A 21,937-nucleotide genomic window follows, 5' to 3' on the forward strand; every position below is an offset into this window, starting at 1 on the left:
TATCTATTTCATATTTTTAACAATATATTGTCAACATATATATAACCCTTCATCACCACCAGACCATAATCATAATGGACACTTCCACTGGACACTTCCAAATTAATGCATGGTAGAGTTCACTCAAGTTACATAGGGGTGAAAGGGTTAAACAACAGGTATATATTACATTTATTTAGCTGTTTAATATATTTTTAGCATAATGAATATGATTCATAGGAAGCTATTTTTTCATACCTAAAAAGTTGATAAGGCATACAGATATATTCAGTGAGGTTTAAATAATATTCACCTGCAACAAAAAAAGGGAAATTAATGTTTATTTTAATTAATTTTGTGGCCATCTTAATTACAACAGTAATTTTCCCCTCCCAGAGGGAAGAGACACTGATATGCATATTTTTAAAAGGCTTTTGTATAAAAAACACTAATGAACTTGCATGTATTCAGCCTTTGGGCTTAGCTATGTAGATTACATGTACTTTTACAATGAAAGTTACACTGTTACTGACATGTGGATGTGTTCCATCTGCCAGCCCCCAGATTCTTTTGAGACAGGTCTACAATATACTTCAGTGATATACGGGTCAGATATCCCTTTTATCATACAAAGTCTACGACACAACCGGTTGAAATTATATATCTGTTCTTTAAATGCTTAAAAAATACCATGTGACCTTGAGACCAATCAGTCTGTTAACGTTTTGCTTTGTTAAACGGAGGCTTGTTTTCATTGACATCCAGTTGAGTTGTCGGAATCTTTTCAATATGATGGGTCTTTTGAGGGCCATGGCATATATGTATATATGTATAAATGTGTTAAAATAACTCCTTCAAAAACAGAAATATTTTTTTGGCTATCGTACTTAAATACCATTCCAATATGAAAATTGCAACTTGTGCATACTGATACAAGAGTAAAACTTCTTCGGCCTTAAAATCATACGACAAACTCTAACAGCCCTCAGAAAGCCTATTTTTTGGTGCATGTAAATACACTCTGAACGTGATCTTTGACAGTTTTAAAGACACCTGAAATGTACGATAATATGAAAATGTCTCGGCATTCTGAATATGTAGGACTATATTTTCATTATCAAGTTGATAGTTTTAAGTGTTTTTAAGAGATCTATTACTGTCTTTAAATTTGGAATCAAATTTTAAAGTATGGTACAAATTAAGTGCATTGACATTAGCACCATAAAATGCTATACAAACAGATTATCCATGTTGGTTTCAATCACATTAAACACAAGGTCAGTGGTATTAAAATCAGCTCTTATTCATTTTGTTCAATAGCTTTTGTCACACGTACAAGAAGTGTAAAATGGGAGATATATATACACATCTGTAATGTGACAATAACATGGAAACTTCCGATCGGAGGCAGGTGTTTCCTGGACTGTCTGTACGCAGCTTCATCTATGTAATTACAAAAAATGTACAGAAGATAAATATATACTTAAAATTTGTAATCTGAGATAAGAAATATTTCAGCTTCGTCATGTACCTTATTAGCCAGAAGTAAACCTATGCCTGGTAATAAGCCCACCGGGCCCCTTACAAACACAAAGTATTTCAACTACGTTATATTTACATTTGGTGTGGCAAAGCCCTTCTATATTACTACTAAAGTACTGCCAATAGCAGCTTCATCTTATGAGACTATAACTGAAGTTGGTCTTTGCACCTCCGAGCGACTTAACAGTGTCACTACCGAACTTATCGGTATCTTCTGCTTTGATCCTGAACACCAGCTGCCTGTCTCAAGTGTCTGTGAGATCAACAAACGATTTTTCACCAATTCAACCTTCTCCGGTTGCACGATCAACATCAACAACATGCCGGACCGCAAATATAACTCTGACCTGATTACTGCGGGCTTCCGTTGAGTGCGTGCGCCGGATATAGGTCGCAATAAAATAGGAAAATGTTTTACGAAACTTGAATAGTTACTTACAAAATGTCATTTGTTACTATTTATGAATCGAGAATATGATATATATATAAATCAAAATCAAATGAATTATGAACGAAAGTTGCGGAGTCTTTTCAATTTTGTATGGGAAATAGCGCATGACGTCAGCTGTTATCTTTGTGCCGTTCTAGATACTGACCTGACCTGACGGTAATAAGCGGGAAATTTGGAAAAGACATTTTTTTTTTGCGAATTCTCATTATGGAAATATAAATATAAGCAATAAACTGCATAGATGTGGCAGACCAACTGGTATAACTGCCACATGTGTCACAGACAAACTGAATGGTGCGCGCTATTGCTTAAATATACCTTTTTCAGAAGGGAGTGGGGGAATATATATATATTTTTACCCTTTCCCCGCTGTAGACCATAATGGACTCATCCAGATCAATGCATGGTAGAGTCCATTAAAGTTACATAGGGATGAAAGGTTAAGGGAGTAGCTTAATATATAGACTTATCAAAGATGAAATGTCAGACGTTAGCTGTAAATATATTCTAAAATAAATCTCTAAGTAATGTAAATATTACCGATATATATTCCACTGATTATATTTTCCAAACTTTAAGGTATTATATAAAAGAATGTCATAATATGGGAAGTGTCACAGGTGAATGTAATATTAATATACAATTAAGTACATTACAACTAACACACTATTTGATTAGGTAAATTTACTTACCTGTGCTAATGTGATTCATTGTCTTATTACGTCAACATGCAAGCTAAGCACAATGTTTCTAAAAATATCTCGGCAAGTATTGTAACGACATACGTCTTTACCAATACCAAAGATATAAGAGTAACGCCAAGAATAGTTTGTTAGAAAAAATATGTATGCGGCGTACGTTACATGGTGACAATCTACGTCAGCACCGAGAAATGTTTGCAAAAATTACCAGACAGCGACAATCTAGAAGTAAATCCAAAATTGTTTAATACAGGTTAATTTTTACCTGTGCTTTGCAAACAGTGACAATAATGGTGTGGCACCAAGAAATCTTTGACACGGGTAAAATTTTACCTGTGCTTTTTTCTGCTGTTGGCAATCTAAGAGTAAAACCTAGAAATGTTCAATACAGGTAAGCACACCTGTCCAACACACACACCTGTTAAAAGTGACAGTAGGTCGAGAAAATTCAAAACAGGACTTAATGAGCGCTCACAGCTGCACAACTGTGAGTATAGCCAAGAGTCGGTAACCAATTAAAGAATCGCATAATTACGTAACACAGAAACATGATTAAAAGCCTCTATTGATGTTTAATGACGTTCTTGCATGTATCGGTCAATCGGGAAACTTGCCCGTTGGACAAGACCGATCACATCTGCACTCAAAGTTGTAACCGTCCCTTTCAAAGACTTCCTGTCAAAGCAAGGATTTCCGATACACAAAAGACAGCGACCCCAATACAGGACGGGACCGTGGATCTGGCTTACGGAAGTCCAGGTATTTGTCGAGCTAATTGCTCTGGAGTACACCTTTGTTAGGAATGGAATAAAAACAATATTACTAATGTTGTGGAGCATTTGAAGGAGAAAAAGGTGATACAGAGTAAATTAGCTGTTCTATGTTTTTTCTGAAATAATTTCACTTTGATATCTGAACATTTTTTGATCATTTTTGTAATTAAAATCCATTCTTAAAGTGATGAAATTGTCTTGTTTTCTGTGTCCCTGAAGACAAATGATAATAATTGACATGCTTTAAAACATGTTTCTAAAATACACCAGGGGACTGCCAAAGCAACAAGGTTGTTATGGACAAAAGGTTTGATAAAATATGATGTTAAGGATGCATTCCGTGTTTGGAGAAACAAAATGAATGTTTCTGTAAGAATTGAAATTAAAGCCTGTTCATACCAAGTAATTGTTTACCATACTCTTTACCCACAGCATAAAGTCAGTTTAAATGTTATAAAAAATAGCTTAATTTCTTAAATACAAGCATTGCTCCGTTTTCAATATTTTGTTTGATAGTTAATGCAGTTATATTAAAAAGTAAACTGAGGAATACAAATTAAAAATAAAATATAGATAATAATTTAAATCTCTAATTTAAAATTTGTTAATTCAGAAATTGGTTACAGGCAAAAAAAGGAATTTGAAAACTAGTGATTCAATCTTAGTAAGGGCATAAAAGCAGATTTGATCTATGAATAGTTTCAACCTTGAAAATTTGTTTAAAAATAAGTAATCATAGCCTTGTTAGTTTTGTCTTGCTTGTAAACCAGTGTGTTTACAGGTGTTAAATAAGGGTAATATCAAACCAGTGTTGTATCAGAAATAATTTGTTTACTTAGTATAAAGTAAACTTGATCTGAAGTCTATAACAGCGGTCTACCTTTATACCATCCATCCATAACCCCCAGCAATGAGAGGCACACAGATCAATAGTACGATCGTGGACCAATATAGACATATGCTGTCGACGTTCATTGCCTCTCAATCATACAGGAGACCATGCCGTTAACACTACTCGGCTTGTCACACACAGTGAGACTAAGACGAGGTCTTTCGTAATGTTCAATTAATTGCTGCCCAAGATGGAAATTTTGTACTAGAACTGCTGTATAAACCTCGGCCTGTATTGCAACAGGTTTAATGGTCTCGTGACTTTTCACGGGACATTTATAGAAACAGGAAATGTGGATACAGATATATTTTTATAAAGTCTCCGTAGGTGTTGCAAAGAGTCTGGTCATTAGCCAGGACGTTTCTTTTCTGAGTTGAAATATGATACCGGACTTCAGCTGGAAGTTCTGATAAGGTTTCAATTAAAGATGATCTGTGATCGCGGAAAAATGATGTATGGCGTTTTGAGTGGGATTATCTACTGTCTTGTGTAACTTGTTTAGTACGACCGGAGTTGTCATCCATCCCAATTACTGTGATGATCGAAGGAGTGGTGTTGAAGACAGGGGTCTTCCTTTTGATGCCTGTTCAGTCTTTTCTAAAGGATCATTAAGCGTATAGGATGAGGAAACCTTAAGCAAAACATCCTTCCATTTAATGATGCTGTTGATGTATTATGCCGTCCACCTCCGGATCAGTGATTTTTTTCTTTGGGAATTAAATTTTTATACTGGAGTTTTTGTGAACATGTGATACACATTGTCCTGCTGTGAATTTGTTCCTTGATTTTGATTGGACAAAAAGGGAACTCGATCACTTTAATGGTGTTTATGTGTGATTTCAATATCCGTCAATTATGGAGGATTACGTTCGGATAAGTGATATTTTCATAATCCTGGAACTTAATAAAAGTATAGATTAAAAGTTCCAACTATTTTTAAAGACCTTTTTTCTGAGAAAAATTGGATTATTTAAAGTAATGAAATGTTTTCTATGGATACACTTACAGTGTGCTTGGTTTGTTTTTTGAAAAAATCTGGTGAAAAAACCTCCATGCAAAATAATGAAATGATCTTAACAAAATGTGTGCAGCAAAGTATCTCCTTTTTCATTTTTTTATTGGATGAGTTTTCCAAAAATATTAACCAATGGAGTTATCCATTAGTAGCTATGGGAGAGTAATATGAATTCTACGATTGTGGATGTGTTTTCGATGGATGCTGGGCGCCATTTATTTGTCCTCCACCTTCATGTAGAAATGTTGAAGATCATCAACATCGTTTGGTGTCGTTTCCAAGATTTCAAGATCAAGGTAAATAAAACTCTTGATATCTGAAGGACAGATAACCTCACTTTACACACATTTCTCTGATACAGATTTGTATTTGACAAATAGTTTTTCTATCAAAACTGATGTAGCTCCCATGCAAACATTGATATGACATATAGTAGCTTTTTATTTAAAATATGGTTCCAAACTTAACAAATAATTGTGTAACAAAGATTAATTGTTTGATCTTAAAGACGATATATTATCAAGACATTTTGGTAGATGCATGAAGGTATTTGAAAAGATTTGCCATAATATTTTGTCGTCTGCTAATGGACAGTTGTAAACTAAACTGTGCAGTTTATTCCTAGAGAACTCAACAGGAAATATATATAGTGAAGCAGTAATAACTAAAGCTGTTCGTCCTAGAGGTTTCACATTAAAGAAACTTTGATTTCTGTAAAACATATGTGTTTTATTTCATCAATATCAGCCCACACCAAATATCACCCGACCATTCAATATCACCCTTACCCAATTCCACCCTAAACTAATATTAATATCACCTAAAACCCAATATCACCCTTCAATTCAACTGCTATCACCCCACAACAAGATATCACCCTAACATCGAATATCACCCCTCACCAAAATATCACCCCAACATCCATTATCATCCTTCAATTCAATCAATATCACCCCAACATCAATTATCATCCTTCAATTAAATCAATATCACCCCTCACCAGAATATCACCCCAACATCCATTATCATCCATCAATTCAATCAATATCACCCCTCACCAGAATATCACCCCAGCATCAATTATCATCCTTCAATTCAATCAATATCACCCCTCACCAAAACATCACCCCAACATCCAATATCACCCCTCAATTCAATCAATATCACCCCTCACCATAATATCACCCCAACATCCAATATCACCCCTCACCAAAATATCACCCCAACATCCATTATCATCCTTCAATTGAATCAATATCACCCCTCACCAAAATATCACCCCAACATCCAATATCACCCCTCAATTAAATCAATATCACCCCTCACCAGAATATCACCCCAACGTCCATTATCATCCTTCAATTCAATCATTATCACCCCTCACCAGAATATCACCCCAACATCCAATATCACCCCTCAATTAAATCAATATCACCCTCACCAGAATATCAACCCCTACATATCCATTATCCTCCTTCAATTCAATCATTATCACCCCTCACCAAAATATCACCCCAACATCCAATATATCACCCCTTAACTCAATCAAATCACCCCTAACCAGAATATCACCCCATCATCCAATATCACTCCTCAATCAACATCAACCCACATCCAATTTATTTTTACACCCATTATTTCGCTCTAAAACCACTTTCAACCAAAACTCTATATTATAATCCCCAGACCTGAATACATATTGCCCCCTTTTATATAACTTTACATATACATTCAAAGTAATTACTAGGGGTGGGTGGTCACTGATGCTGAAGAATGAATTAAAAAGATGTGTTCAAGTGCCGGGCATTGTTCTCGTGTATATCTAAATAAGCTGACAGCTCTCCAAATGTCAAACCCACTTTCCGATGTGCTCAAATTACCAGGCCAGTAATCTACACACAAATACCCTTCATCCCCAGCTCGATGCCTCTGTCAATACATGTAATGCATTCATTTGGAACAGTGACCTTTGTTTGTCTGTGAAGAATACAGTGTATGTATAGCTTACAGTCGAGAGCTCTCTTGTGTATGGAGACAAAATTAGCTTGATTGGCTGCCCATATTAATATTAACACAAATTATTGTTTGTGTATATACATGTAGATCTGTTCACCTTGGTTGTCATGACGTCCCAGTGGAGACGTCCCATTGGAATTCAGTTTTCTGTTGTTAATGGGCTGTGTAAGGATCTTCAAAACTTTTGTGGTGACATTTTTCTTCACCAGGCTGAAAACTGTCCCATCATATCTCATAATTCTTTTGATTTCAAAGGGGGATTAGACTTTCCCTGAAGGTCATCTGATATTTATTAACCTTGATCAATGTCATCTGATATTCAGTTAACTTAACCAAGGTCATCTAACATTCATTTAACTTTACCAAGGTCATCTGATATTTTGTTCACTTTACCAAGGTCGTCTGATATTTTGTTGACTTTAATGAGGTCATCTTACATGCAGTGAACTTTACCAAGGTCATCTGATATTCAGATAACTTTACCAAGGTCAACCTACATGCAGTGAACTTTACCAAGGTCATCTGATATTTTGTTCACTTTACCAAGGTCATCTGATATTCAGATAACTTTACCAAGGTCATCTTATATTCAAATAACTAATGAGGTCATCTTACATGCAGTGAACTTTACCAAGGTCATCTGATATTCAAATAACTTTACCAAGGTCATATCTGATATTCAGATAACTTTACAAAGGTCATATGACATTCAGTTAACTTTACAAAGCCTCAAAGGTCATCTGACATTCATTTAAATTTATCAAGGTCGTCTGATATACAGTTAGCTTTACCAAGGTCATCTGATGTATTCAGTTAAATTTACCGAAGTCATCTGTTATTCTGTTACCATAACTAAAGTCATCTGGTGTTCATGTAAACTTTTAGTTTTGGGAGTTTAATAAGTCATACAGTCCTAAACCTTTCACCTCTATGTAACTTTAGTAGACTCTACCATGCATTGTTATGGATGAGTCCATTATTGTCTACAGTGGTGGATTAAGGGTTAATTATAATGAAACTTTGCTGTTTTTGATTAATGTATTAAGCTGTCGATATTTTCAAACTAAAATTGTTGGATTATAAGTATCTTTAAAAGAATTTAATGAAACCGTTTGGTTAGATTAACTTCATCAGAACCGTTCAATCCAGTAACGATTTTTATTCTTGTATCTTTTTCTGCTTTTTTCATCATTTTATAGATATCTCATTGAATATTTGAGTTAAAGCTATCGGATTTGGTCAACTTCAAGGTCATGCGTGAGCTTAATCGACAACAATACCTTAGTGCTGAGAGTTTGTTTGATTTGTGCGATAGAGATATATGACCCTAGGGACAGGCATGTGTCATAAAGATGACTAGGTGTCTATTGATGTGAATAAAAAGGCCTTTGATAAAAATCACATGCATTTTCAATTTTGTTGATTTGAAGTGAGAATGAAAGAAATCATGTATGAAAGGTGTCTGTTTGTCGAGAGTATCAACGCTATCTGTTTCGACAAGTTACGAATACATAACATGCGCTGCTAATGACGACGAGTTAATACTGTGATGACGCCGGATTACAAAAGACATGCCTGATCAGTTTTTGACATTTCCCATGATCCTAATTCGCGACAGATATGGACGATAAACTAAACTATCATTATCCAATGCAGTTATCATATTTTTTGTATATTTTACGTTAAAAATAATAATCACAGTATCGCATTCCCGCAAATATATCGACGATTGGCGACTCAATATTGCCAAGGGAATGGATTTGTCTATCAAATAATTTTTATAGAAATGGAAATTGAAATCGACAGTATTTAGTGCTATACAAATACATTAACCCTATGGCTACAGTATTGTTTGTTTAAAGAATTGTTTTAGTGTAGACCACTCCCGGATGGATTTTGTGTTATGATTGTGGTCAAGTATGAGAATACCTCATGATCAGATGAGTTTGTATTTGACGGCCTAAAGTTCAATGCCAAGGTAGGTGTACTGGATATTTTATAATAGATCAGCCATCCCTATTTTTTCAACAGATGCAGTTGTTATCAATTAAATGACTTTAAGGGTGGGGAGTGTGGGTGGGCGGCTTTCATGTTTTACGGACGTTTCCTAGGCAAATAGTTAAATCAATTTAAAATGAAATTTAATCAATTTTGTGACACGAAAATGGGACTTAAGTTGCCCCTAAATGATTTAACTTCTTGATGGGCCATAAAACAATACGAAAAAACAAATTATATTTCAAAATTAGTTTACACTTCAAAGAACCATTAAATCTGAAGTCAAGCAGGGATAGAGGGGAGATGTAGTCAGTGTATCTATGACAACAGATCTTCTGTCTACGTTCACTGTTTTCAACTGATTTGCATATATTTTCAGGTGATGTAGGTGCTATTTGAAAATGAAAGAAGATAAGAATTCGGGGATTATTGATTCAATATACATATGTATACACAAGGGTGGAAAATTAAGTGTGATTTCGACCTATCATAACCGTGCACTATGCAGTAAATTACTTGCATGCAGTGCTAGAGAAGCCGGAAGTGAATATTATTAGGTTTGTCTGACTGGATATCACAGCCGTGATAGTTAAACCCTCCCCAAGGAGCTGGAATACCGTTGTAGATAACAAAACCAATTACTTAGCTGTTGTGTATTTATAGACATAGAGGACTTCATATATATTATAGATGTATGTATGTGTGTGCTTTGTACATGCAACTTTGTACATAACATTTAAAAGTTTTAAGCCCGATCATCCAACGCTGATAGGTCAAAATCCTTAGTTCTGAGTAAATGGCAAAAAAATAGCATGGACCATGGACAAATACAATTATTTTTTTGGAAGATATTTTTTTTTTTATAAGAAAATATTTCTTATCACCAAAACACTTCCTTGCAAGAATGGAAGGTCAGTTTTGGAAAGAGAATTTAAAATTCAATTGTGTTGAATATTAATGTTTTAATTTTTGTAATTGCCAATACAAGACCTGATTGAGATCAAAATTTGAAGGAATTGTATATCGGCCCTTACAATGTCAAGTGACATTCAATGTACTAGGTGCAGCACAAATGAAGATTTCAGAGTTTCAGGGTCATGGCGGCAAAGAAGGTCAAAGTTATAATCTGGGAGTCTAAGTTCACATTTCCAATAGGTATATAGTGAAGGTTTTAATATACAGAAATACAAGTCACAATACCATTGAAAGGTCAAGGTTGCAATATGTAGAAGGTCAAGGTTCTTACAATTATCAATATGATATATCAGCTGCAGTGATTGAAAGGTTGAGTTCTTAATATGTAGGTCAAGGTCGTTACAATAAAGATCATGCAGCTTCAGTGTTGTAGTCTGTAGAAATACAAGGTCACATTTTCAATAGAAGATCAAGATAACAGTAATGGGGTCAAGGTCACAATACCAATAATTAGATTAGTCTTACTGTAAGAAAATCATGCATCAACAAAAACATTCTGATTTAGAAAAAATGCGCAATTTGCTTCATATCCGTAAGCAATGCCAGACGATAACAGATAAAAATCCTTCATACATTCAGCACTGATCTGATATCTTAAGAAAACTGTCAAGCACACATGAATGACCTTTGTACCATACAGCAGTCAATGCAAGGTCAAATCTTGAGAAGTTGTACTTTTTGCCAAATCTACAATACACAGGAGTGACCCTGGGGCATAATCTGCTTTTGGAAGTTAAAACTGCTGATCGTGATCATTCATGCCATTGAATGGAGTTTCAATGTCAGGCAATATTTAAACAATCAAGAAAATGGAGTGTAATTCAGTTATTAGATTGAACCATGAACATTGATGTAAACATTATACATCTGATAAAAAAAAGTCAAAGCAGTTTGGAAATCGAATTATGCCAAAAATTTAATTATTATTGAAAAGTTTTAATAAGGTGTTTTTATTTCTGAATTGATCTCCACAAGGATGGGTGCAGAATCGTCCTCTTCATAAATCTATTGAAATTAAGGCTATATGTCACCTTTCAATGACAGGTGTCCATGACCTTTCAAAAGAATTTCACTGTGGCAATTTTCTGTTTTAACGAGTAGTGATTCGGATTTAGTGACTCGGTTGCTCAGACTGAGTTGTGCTTGGTACATGTGCACTACCACATTCAACTCATTGTACTGTTATGGATAATTATAAGCAATACTGATCATTTTTTACAGTATTAAGAGTGACAGCTCTTACAGGAATCACAGGTATTCAAAAGCAGGTATCTTAACCTTAATCCTGGACATGGGCTTAACATTTCTGATGGACGAAATATTTTCATGAAAGAATCAGATTTGGTACAAAATGGATTTTATAAGACCAAAAAGTGAAGTTTTTCATAAACAATTTTACTTCAGACTAGCATTATTGAATGAATTATCTTTCCGGCTGTCTGGAAACCTTGAGACTATATTCCGTCTTTGCGTATTGCAGAGTTATCTGCTCTTGCGAGCAGGTATTGATTGTTACGTCACTTGTTTGTGAGAGTAACGGCATCAATCTTTGAGAAAACGACGTAATTTTCTCACACAAACCAATGACGTAACAATCAATCCCTGCTCACAAGAGAAGATAACTCTGCAATGCGCAAAGACGGAATAGCTACTTCATTGAGAGAAAGTAACGGTTTCTCTTCACTGTAGATGGCGCTACTGTATGTTTAAAAATTACACAGGATATAAATTCTTATATGTCAACATGTACAACTGATATTGAGGGTTGACCTTCTCTTTTAAGCATTGTACAATCTTTTTTGGCTTTCAAAACTAATTTCTTACACTGTTTTAATTAGTATTTGTAGATTATGTCGTGTTTAAGTGATTGCCTGTGTGAATGAATATTATCTGGGTAATTGCCTGGTGACAATTTCTCATCTGACAGGGAAGGGACTCTGAAAGGCATTGCATGTTTCTGTTTTTTAAATATTTTTTCAAAACCTTTTTGAGCAATAAATTCTTCATCAAATGTCAAACAATGTAAATTATAATTGAAGTTGGCATTGCATGTTTGTATTTTGAACATGTTTTAAAAACCTTTTTGTGTAATAAATTCTTCATCAAATGTCATACAATTTACATATTATAGTACTTATAGACATTGCATGTTTGTATTTTGAACATTTAAAACCTTTTCATGTCATTCATAATCAAATGTCAAATAAGGTCAATATTTGTAGTTTCATATTGAAGGTTACATTGGTAGAATTATTTTTAATGATTTTCGTTATTTCCTTTACATGCGAATAGTATATTAGATAATTTAAGTTAACAGATAAAGGATTCAATATTTCACATTTATGGCACTGCATGGTGATAGGATGATATGAAGGGCTGTTTACCTGAAGCAGTTTGCTATTTGTGAATTTGTTGCAAATACTGTGTAAATTTTTCCAATTCAATGAATCTGACTTCCTCCAAACTGTACAAAAATTCCAGCGCCCAGCAGTAGATGGCTGTTTGTGTCTTTCACTATGAGTAGAAGTCGGCAAAAAAATATATGCAAGTACTCTGGCCAATTATGGTTCATCGAGTAATTGTATTGATATAAATCATGCTAAATTTGCTCTCTTTATATGTATTTTGTTGAATGAGTCCTTATTCATTCTCGTAAAGCTTTCCGGCTCCCCTGAGACTAGTTTTCTACCGAAGAAACTAGGTTTTCATGTAAATGCGAAACTAATATCCCGGTTTCCGTTAGTTTCATGAGCGATAATTGTGCGACAAGCCTCGAGGGGGCGCAGTCATAATCTTGTCAATGACCAACTGTTAGCGGCTGAAGCAGACAATTTTCTGCTAACTTGTATAAGAGATAAACAAGACATAAGAAAGAGATAAGAGGTTTTCATGGATGTGAAGCGTAGAATTTGTTCCCGATCAAGTAGACTGTAGACTTTTGATGTACCAGTGAGAGCAAGGAATATTTATGTTTCATCACTTTAAACAATGATTTGTGATCAATAACTATATTGTGATCGGAGGTCCAAAATTTGAATTTCAGTCTGCCAAGTTGCTTTTAGAATTAACTTTCGGAACACCTGCATTGTCATTTATTGTTTCTCTATTTCTTCATTTTCTATATTTTTTTTTATAAAAATTCCACAAGATATGTGTTTCTAATTTCTGAAATAATTCATCAAAACTATTGTCATTTTGGTTCAAAGTTTTCCAATCCAGGGTGGTCGCTTTAAACAGATTTGACTGCATATGCTGTTTATTTATTTACCCATCGTAGCATGAGGATAATGACATCATTAATATTGCCGTTTTCAACTTGACAGTTACATTACAATTACTGGGCTGTAAATGTTTGTCCTGGTCAGCACTTATATACCGGCCCATTTAGATAGAGGACGCTGTTTGCCATTTTGTGGGAAGTGACAGACTGGATATGTTGGCATTGTTGCTCGACATTTATTTCTTTATGATTCCAACAAATCTGTTTTATTGTATGTTAGAGTGGCACCTCTAGAGCGTTTATGACGATTGCAGCTATTCTAACGATAAAAAAAAGTCAGGAGATGGGAAGTGCTCAAAACGATTATCACCAGGAATGAAATGGTATGCGAGATCTGTCTATTTTGGCATTGACAACCCATCACAACTGGCAGAGAGCGGATCTATATGGATTTCGTCTCACCTAAATACTTCCTGACTTGTGTCACAAGTGTTATTGTGACATTTGTAAAGTGGAAGAAACCCGGAAGAAGGGTTGGAAGGACCCTGGGAAAATGGGAAGGGGGAGGTGATTATTTTCGGATTTACATAAAGATACACACTAAGCGTGGAATATAATTTATGTTCAGCGTAATATAATGATCTGAGTGTTTTGCATGCAATGATTTCCATGACAAAATCAATAACATATAGAATTCATAATAGCCATGGCTGTTACGAAAACTGATTTAGATCCTTGGTATATATCACATCAATAATTAGTATCTCTTAAAGTTCTAATTCAAGTAGATGCTTATATATCGTATATTTCTTGTGCCACTCTTTATATCCTGATAATCATTGTAAGGTGTTGGGTGTATACTTGAGTTGGGTTTCCATCTATCTATCTGTCTGTCTGTCTATCTATCTGTCTGTCTGTCTGTCTGTAGACACAATATATTATTGGACTTAATTTCTCCCAAACACCTGCTCCAATTTTAATGGTAATTTATTGGTACACAGAACCCTTACATTAAGAGGGGATGTGGAAGAAAAATATATATAGATTGCATAGAGTCACCACCCCATTTTATGGAGTTATTCCCCTTAGTTTAAAAACAATGTTTACACAACTGCTCCCTGGAGAGAATAATACTGATTGAATATACAAATAACACTTGCATCAATGAAAATGTGAAAAAAGGTGTTACCTCCCCTTTTTATGCAGTTATGTCCCTTTGTTTAAAAGGATCAGGGGGGAGACGGTGCAGAAGTGAATATCTGACCATATTTGTAGTATGTATCCTTTGTCCAGTCTGTTGTTTTGAACTGTTGATGGTAAGTGTAGGGGGAAGCGGGGAAGGTGGGGATTGTCTATCATTTCCCTGTGTGTACGATATAATGTTGTCTAGGGTACTTAGAAAGGGGTGATAGAAATTTCTGTCTTTACACCCAATTTTTCATGTAGCATGACGTCACAAACTTAGAAAAGTCTGATTGCCGCAATGTGGAAAAGACAATGTGATGATAAAAAAACTTATACAGGATATTGAACGTACAAGATAGAAAGGCGAAATTAATTTTTCTGTGCAAATGCTTTGCAAATATGGGGTATGATCAATATCGCTGACAGATTTGTTTTCATCAAAAACGCTCCGGAGAAAAGTTTATATTTTCAAAATGGTAGCCAGTCCATTTGCATTTTCATGGTTTCTGAGCTTATTCTGGCAGTTGGAATGAAAGAGAAATACTCTTTCGTGCTCAAGGGTTTTGTCAAATTTGAATATCCCGAGGCTGGAATTACCCTTTCCTACAGCCCTGGGCATGAAATAGTACTTATTATAGTCTTTCTGTTATTTGTTAAAGTCTGTATGTTGAGGGAGTTAACAGGATTAGCCACACAGCTGATAAATAATCCAGAGGCGTTAATACAGCCTAATAAGGGGAGAAAGGGAAGACGTTCGCCTAGACAACCAATCATTTGTATTGATTTAAAATGACACGAGGGATTCCTTTCCATTTGTTCCACAATTGTTTTATATACACCATTCTGAATGGGACTTATTATATGACAATTGTCAATATTTGTCTATCTTTAAACTTCTGTTTGTCTGTCAGTCTGAAAACCTTTTCTTGTTCAAAACCTACCATCTGTCCATTTATCTGTCTATTTCATATTTGTTCAGAACCAACTGTCCCTCTGTCTGTCTTAAACATTTTCTGGTTCAAAACCTACCACCACCTATTCATCTGTCTGTGTTACATTCTCTTGTTCAGAACCTACAATCTGTTCACCTGTTTGTCTAATATTTTCTTGTTCATAACCTTCTGTCTGTCTAACTTATTCTTGTTCAGAACCTCCTGTGACCAATTCAGAACTTACCACGTCTCTCCGTTTGCTAGCATTTCTTTCCTTCAGTTGTTAACTTCCTGCTTGAAGATATTTTGGCTGTCACTAGTTTCTTTAATCATGAATCAGTCAGCTGAAACTTGAAGGATTAAAGCTACAACCGTAATCCGCCAACTTCACCACAATCTTCAAATTGATACAGTAAAGTTTGTACTTGTCCTATGCATAATAACCAACCATTTTTTTAAAATTATAATTTTTGAATAATTTTTAACGCTTTCATCCTGTGATCAATCATCGATTACCTTTTCATTTCTTATAAATGTCACAGCTTCCTGGTGAATTTCTAAATTATTACGGACTTTGAGAGACAGTAAATTAAAAGGTTTCTTTAAAACTTTCAAAAAGAAAGACAATCATGAACAACAAAGCTGAAATGCAATCCACTTTTGTATGCTAATTTCTTTCTATTTATGCAAATTAAAATGAAAGATACCTTGATGATGAAATGTTGATATTCGTTTGATGTTTTCACGTGATGAATTATTCAAAAAGGACTGCGAGAACTGTGTAGCACTTTATTGAAGCCGAAAATAGCCTGACAGATGCACCATTAGCGGAATGGCCTTAAAACCTTACAGACACATTTGTTTATAAAATGAACTTAAGTCAAATTTTACATGCAAATGCAGGCTACTTCCCCTAGCCAAAAAAGTGCTTTATTTTCACAAGATGAAGAAAACCTGAGGGATATCCTCCATATTGCAATCAAAGTTATGACCTAATTTCCAAATTCATGTAAGAACAGACTGTTGTAAGTTTTAGGTAGGAAAGACACCGATTTTTGAGGGTGTTAACTCAAAAATAGTCACAGTAATAATTTTTGCGTGTTAGCATGTATAGTTAAGGGGAGATAATTAGAGCACTACTGTTTAATGTATTAACTGCCTGTACCCTAGAAACAGTCTTAATTCGGCAAAGTTTTGTCAAGAGCTGAAACTTCTATAGTTTAAGGTATATATGTTGAGTGACACATTCAATACACTGTCCTTGTGATTCAATACAGAAATGTAAAATTATAAAACTAATTAGCATGTGTGTGAAACATGAATTAAAATTAGAAAAGATATTTTAGTTCATTAATACAGATAAGTTTAGCCTTTAACTTCAAATTACGAATACAGTCCAATTAACTTTATATTATTGCGAATAAACAAGGCATAAAGCATTAAGAATAACCAGTCCATAATAAATCTCTTTTCTCTTGACAAAAGCTGACATGAAATTAATAAGGGGCCATAACTCTGTATATAAAGAGTGGAAAAGACCTCACGTTGTTAGCCAACACGCTGCTTTTCAAAGAAGTACTTGCATTCAAAATTTGGTAATTGTAGATGACAGAGTAAAATAATGTGAGATATGTGACACAATTTTCACAATTTTCATAAGGGGCCGTAACTCTGTATTTATTGAGACAAGACACCAAATTTCAGTGCACTCAGTAGTCCATTATCCCAAGAGGAGCTTGTATACAAAATTTAGTGATTGTGACTAAGGTGACATGATTTATGAGATAAATGTATACAGTGAAGCCGAAAACTGACTGATAAACAGAGTTAGAGCCTAACATCCCATTTAAGTGGTGGCACGTAGGGGCCCCGGGGTACTACAAACTCTTATGGTACTTTCACATAACAAAGTGAGTCTGGCCGTGCAGTTTTCCTCTCCTGGTTCAGTGGTGCCTGTGACCAACCCCAATGTTTCATTAACCCTTTCACCACTGTAGACCATAATGGACTCATCCAGATCAATGCATGGTAGAGTCTACTAAAGTTACATAGGGGTGAAAGGGTTATGTACTTGATGTATGGTTGGGAAGGGGAAACCAAAACCTGGAATGTAAACAGTGAGTTTTGTCTTCTGGGGCTAAAGGAGAAGGAAATTATTACTGTAGCAAAACTGCATTTGGGTTGATCACTGGGGACCAGATTGAGGTTAAGCTCAATTGGTCGAAGCCTCCATTCAATTCCGAGGTAGGTCACTGATTTGTGTTTCGGTCAGTGGCTGTGAATTTCTATATCACAGTGTTACAAAGACAATCAATTACAGTCCTCTATTCAGCTCTTGTCAGAGGTGTAACTTATATAAAACTATTTGTACCCAGTAGAAAGTATACGGGAGTATCATTCTTCTGGTCACCTTTAGCTTTTGTCTGTTATAGAGGTGTAACTTCTACTCTGCTGGGAAAATACTGATGACACAGGTAGTAGACAAGTTGGTGAATCACCTTCACTCATTCACCCCTGAAATTTCATAATGAACTATTCCAACCTTTGAATTGGAAGAGATCAAATGTGTCTTCAGGGGTGAATGAATTAAAAGTACAAACGTAAGCAGCCAATCAAATGATTGGTTATTTTGACATGTGATCATTTGTTAGGTTTCAATCTGTGTAGAAACAAACTGGATATATCTTCATTGACAAAATTGTAATGATGTACTTGGATGAATAATTAACTATTCATCATTATTTGAAGTGAAGCATTTGTTTGATACTTTAACTGTAATTTGAGTTGCAGGTAATATAAATAAATCATGGATGTATATATAATTTATCAGGTGGAAAATATCAGTAAGTTATATTCCTGAATTAAGTTCGACACCAGATGCACTGTTTTTTTCTCCGACAGAGTTTTATCAATATTTAATACACTATCATGTCCAATACAAAAAGCTGAAATCCCTAGAGTAATCTATTGTTCACAACAGCAGTAGTAACGGTAAAACAATCAGCCGGTTCTCTTGTAGGGATAATTAGTCTGCTTGCTTGTGAAATTGGGTATCTATGTATTCCCACTGTAGAATTAAATTAAACCACGCGACCAGAAAATAAGCTGTATCACTTGTGAACAAGAAGATAATTGATGTGTCTGCCTCTTCTATATGGCATTTTACATTGACTGAAAAAGTCTGGCTGTAATATATATTTCCAAATTATGGCCGTATTATCAAAACAACCGTTGCAATGCGGATGACACAACGTCACACAATGATAACATGGATATTCAATTTTTAGTATCCCATTGAGAGTTCAGCTCTCAATATTTGACAAATAATGGACAAAACCTTGTGAATTGGTTAATGGATTAATGTATTACTGAAAGATGATTAAAAATCTAAAAAATGGAGATATCTTAAGATTTGAATTATTTGTAATGATAATAACTCATTCACCCCTGAAATTCCATAATGAACTATTCCAACATTTGAATTGGAAGAGTTCAAATGTGTTTTTAGGGGTGAATGATTTAAATGTGCATCTCTCTTTGTTTCCTTAGAACACAGCAACATATCCATAGTTGGAGAATTATTTCATCATTAAAAAAGCGGAAACCAATGCAACCTGATGCCATGTTTATAATTTTTGTAGAATTTTTAACCAAGGTCAGTGTGAATCCATGTAACTATATTGTTTCTTCGTTCGGATTTGAGAGCGTACATTTAATAACAAATCGGAGATCGCACAGTACTTTTGTCAATGGAATTATATACGTTCTTCTAAAATCTTGGATCGTTTGCAATTTTACCAGTGCGCAACAGGTTATACAGTCACCAAGATGTACACGGAGACGACAATACGTGATTGTGTGTGTTGCGTGCTATCTGTAATATTGAATGTGTCTTGGAGACAATTATCAGACCTTTGTCGGAGCCCTACCTTCAGTAAGGCAATGTCTGGTGAAGCTATAATTTATCACCATCGACATATCTGTCTGTCTACATGTAGGAAAAAAATGACTCTTGAAACAAATAGTGCATCTGATGTATATATAGTGGTGTGTTTTTTTAGCAGAGATATGCTTAATTTTCTTGTTTGTTTTTGCTCTGAATAAAAAAACACCCATATTTTATGGATAAAAATGACTTTTCTGTCACCCCTAATTCTTCTTGACATTGATTTCGATCAGTTTCGTGAACTTTCTTTAACTTAAGGGAATTAAAATCAAAATTCTCCTAGGAAAAGCATTTCTGAAGTTAACCCTTTCACCACTGTAGACCATAATGGACTCATCCAGATCAATGCATGGTAGAGTCTACTAAAGTTACATAGGGGTGAAAGAGTTAAGGAAAACCTCCTAAACTGATATTTTTTTCCTGAACTTCAATAATGTTTTCTATGGGACCCTGAGCTACGAAACATATTCATAAAACTTTTTTATGAATATAGTTGTAGGGGCCACAGTGGCCGAGTGGTTAAGGCATCTGACCATGATTGGATCTCTGGTACTACATCTCTCCACCACTGGGTCGCAGTTCCGGAGTTTCCTCCAGGCACTCCGGCTCCCTACACAACCTGGCACGTCCTTAAATGACCATAGCTGTTAATAGGAAGTAAAACACAAACAATGTACACACAAACCTTGTACTTTTAACAAAGATAAAAACAGAACTGTCCAATTTTATTAGCAAAACAGGATTGGTTAATGATTATTTTATACACAAATAAAGTCCGCATATCGTACAGGATATATATATAGACCACACAATTACCGTGTTTAGTTGAGCACAGTTTTTTTTAGACACAAAGTGTAATTTGAATTGACCGCTGATGACAGATGACCAGAGGTTTTGTCCGGATGTTTCAATTATGTCCGACCTCTGGGAAATGAGAAAATCAATGGTCATTGTTGTAAATGGGAAATTAGAATATTCAATATCGGCTCTGGGACAAGGAAAATGAATGTACACTTTCTATCGTAGCACTTTGTCAACCCTGTAACCATTTAGTTGACCTAGATTGGAGTAAATTGTTCCATGAGTGTTGTGAAAAGTGTTTCTATTGTGCTTTAAAGATTCATTAATTGCACTATTGATTATAGGTGATCAAATTTACAAACTACTTCCCTGCAGGATTCCAAATATCATTTTTTTCCATCCAATTTATAATAATCTTTAAACTAGATCTAGATAACTCTTCTATTAATATGGTGTAAAGATAACAAGGTTTCTGAAGCTGGTTATAATCTTTTCATTATAAGGTTGTGAGTACAATTAAGGCCTGAAATTGCATCCTTGTGTAATACCTATTTTTTTATATTTAAAACCCCAAAATAAAAGTATAAATCTACCAATATCCACATTCCAATCAATAGGGGATAATTTGATACAATTTTGGTGATGATTTTCCGTATTTAAGTTGCTATTTTCAAACTAATAATTCCTCTACCGTAACCCATATTAATGTTGAATGGTTAAAATTTATGGTTATCATTCAAATGTCTGTTCAGTAAAATACACTATTAAATAACTTTTGAAATTCCTAACTAAAAGGGATTGCAAGTCTCCCTATTGTAAAAAAAGGTGCATTTTATTTAGTTCCAAACAAAGTAGCCTTACAAAGTTAATAGCAGATAGGTGGAATGAAACCATTTTAAACTCAGTTGGTGCTGCTTCGGATTATTCCGTCTTTGCATATTGCAGAGTTATCTTCTCTTGTGAGCAGGGATTGATTGTTACGTCATTGGTTTGTGTGAGAAAATTACGTCGTTTTCTCAAAAACTCTCACAAACAAATGACGTAACAATCAATACTTGCTCACAAGAGAAGATAACTCTGCAATACGCAAAGACGGAATAATTGAACTGGCAATTTTGTCCCATTTGGTCCATGAGCTGAGAGTCATAATCATATGTGTTAAATATAGCACTTAATTCGTATAGCAATATTGAGTGTCATATTTACTATGGTACAATGATCCGATACACCTACTTTTCTAATATAAATGATGTATTAATTAATTAACACCTGTATTTTATTGTTGTATATGTAATGATTTTATGTAAATAGGTTTTTAATATCTCTGGGAATTCTGTGTATTAAAGTCACGCAATCGAGATCTCATTCACACTTGTATCATAACCAACTACGTAAGTACGTGATTTATTGTCAGTTAAGATATTTCGCCCGAGGAGGTAATAATCAACTCGCTGAAGTATTAGTAGGTATCATGTGGCCTTAATTCGATATAATGAGTATTAAAGACGTAA

At 34.8% G+C, this 21,937-nt stretch overlaps 1 protein-coding gene across 1 annotated transcript in view; it reads left to right on the top strand.

Annotated features, from left to right (window-relative positions):
• The window catches only part of LOC110465882 (peripheral-type benzodiazepine receptor-associated protein 1-like), a 212,055-nt gene that overhangs the window by 137,607 nt on the left and 52,511 nt on the right, over nucleotides 1–21,937 (top strand). The window lies entirely within an intron of this gene.

The sequence above is a fragment of the Mizuhopecten yessoensis genome, unplaced genomic scaffold, assembly GCF_002113885.1.
Source record: "Mizuhopecten yessoensis strain PY_sf001 unplaced genomic scaffold, ASM211388v2 scaffold11103, whole genome shotgun sequence".
NCBI lineage: Eukaryota > Metazoa > Mollusca > Bivalvia > Pectinida > Pectinidae > Mizuhopecten > Mizuhopecten yessoensis.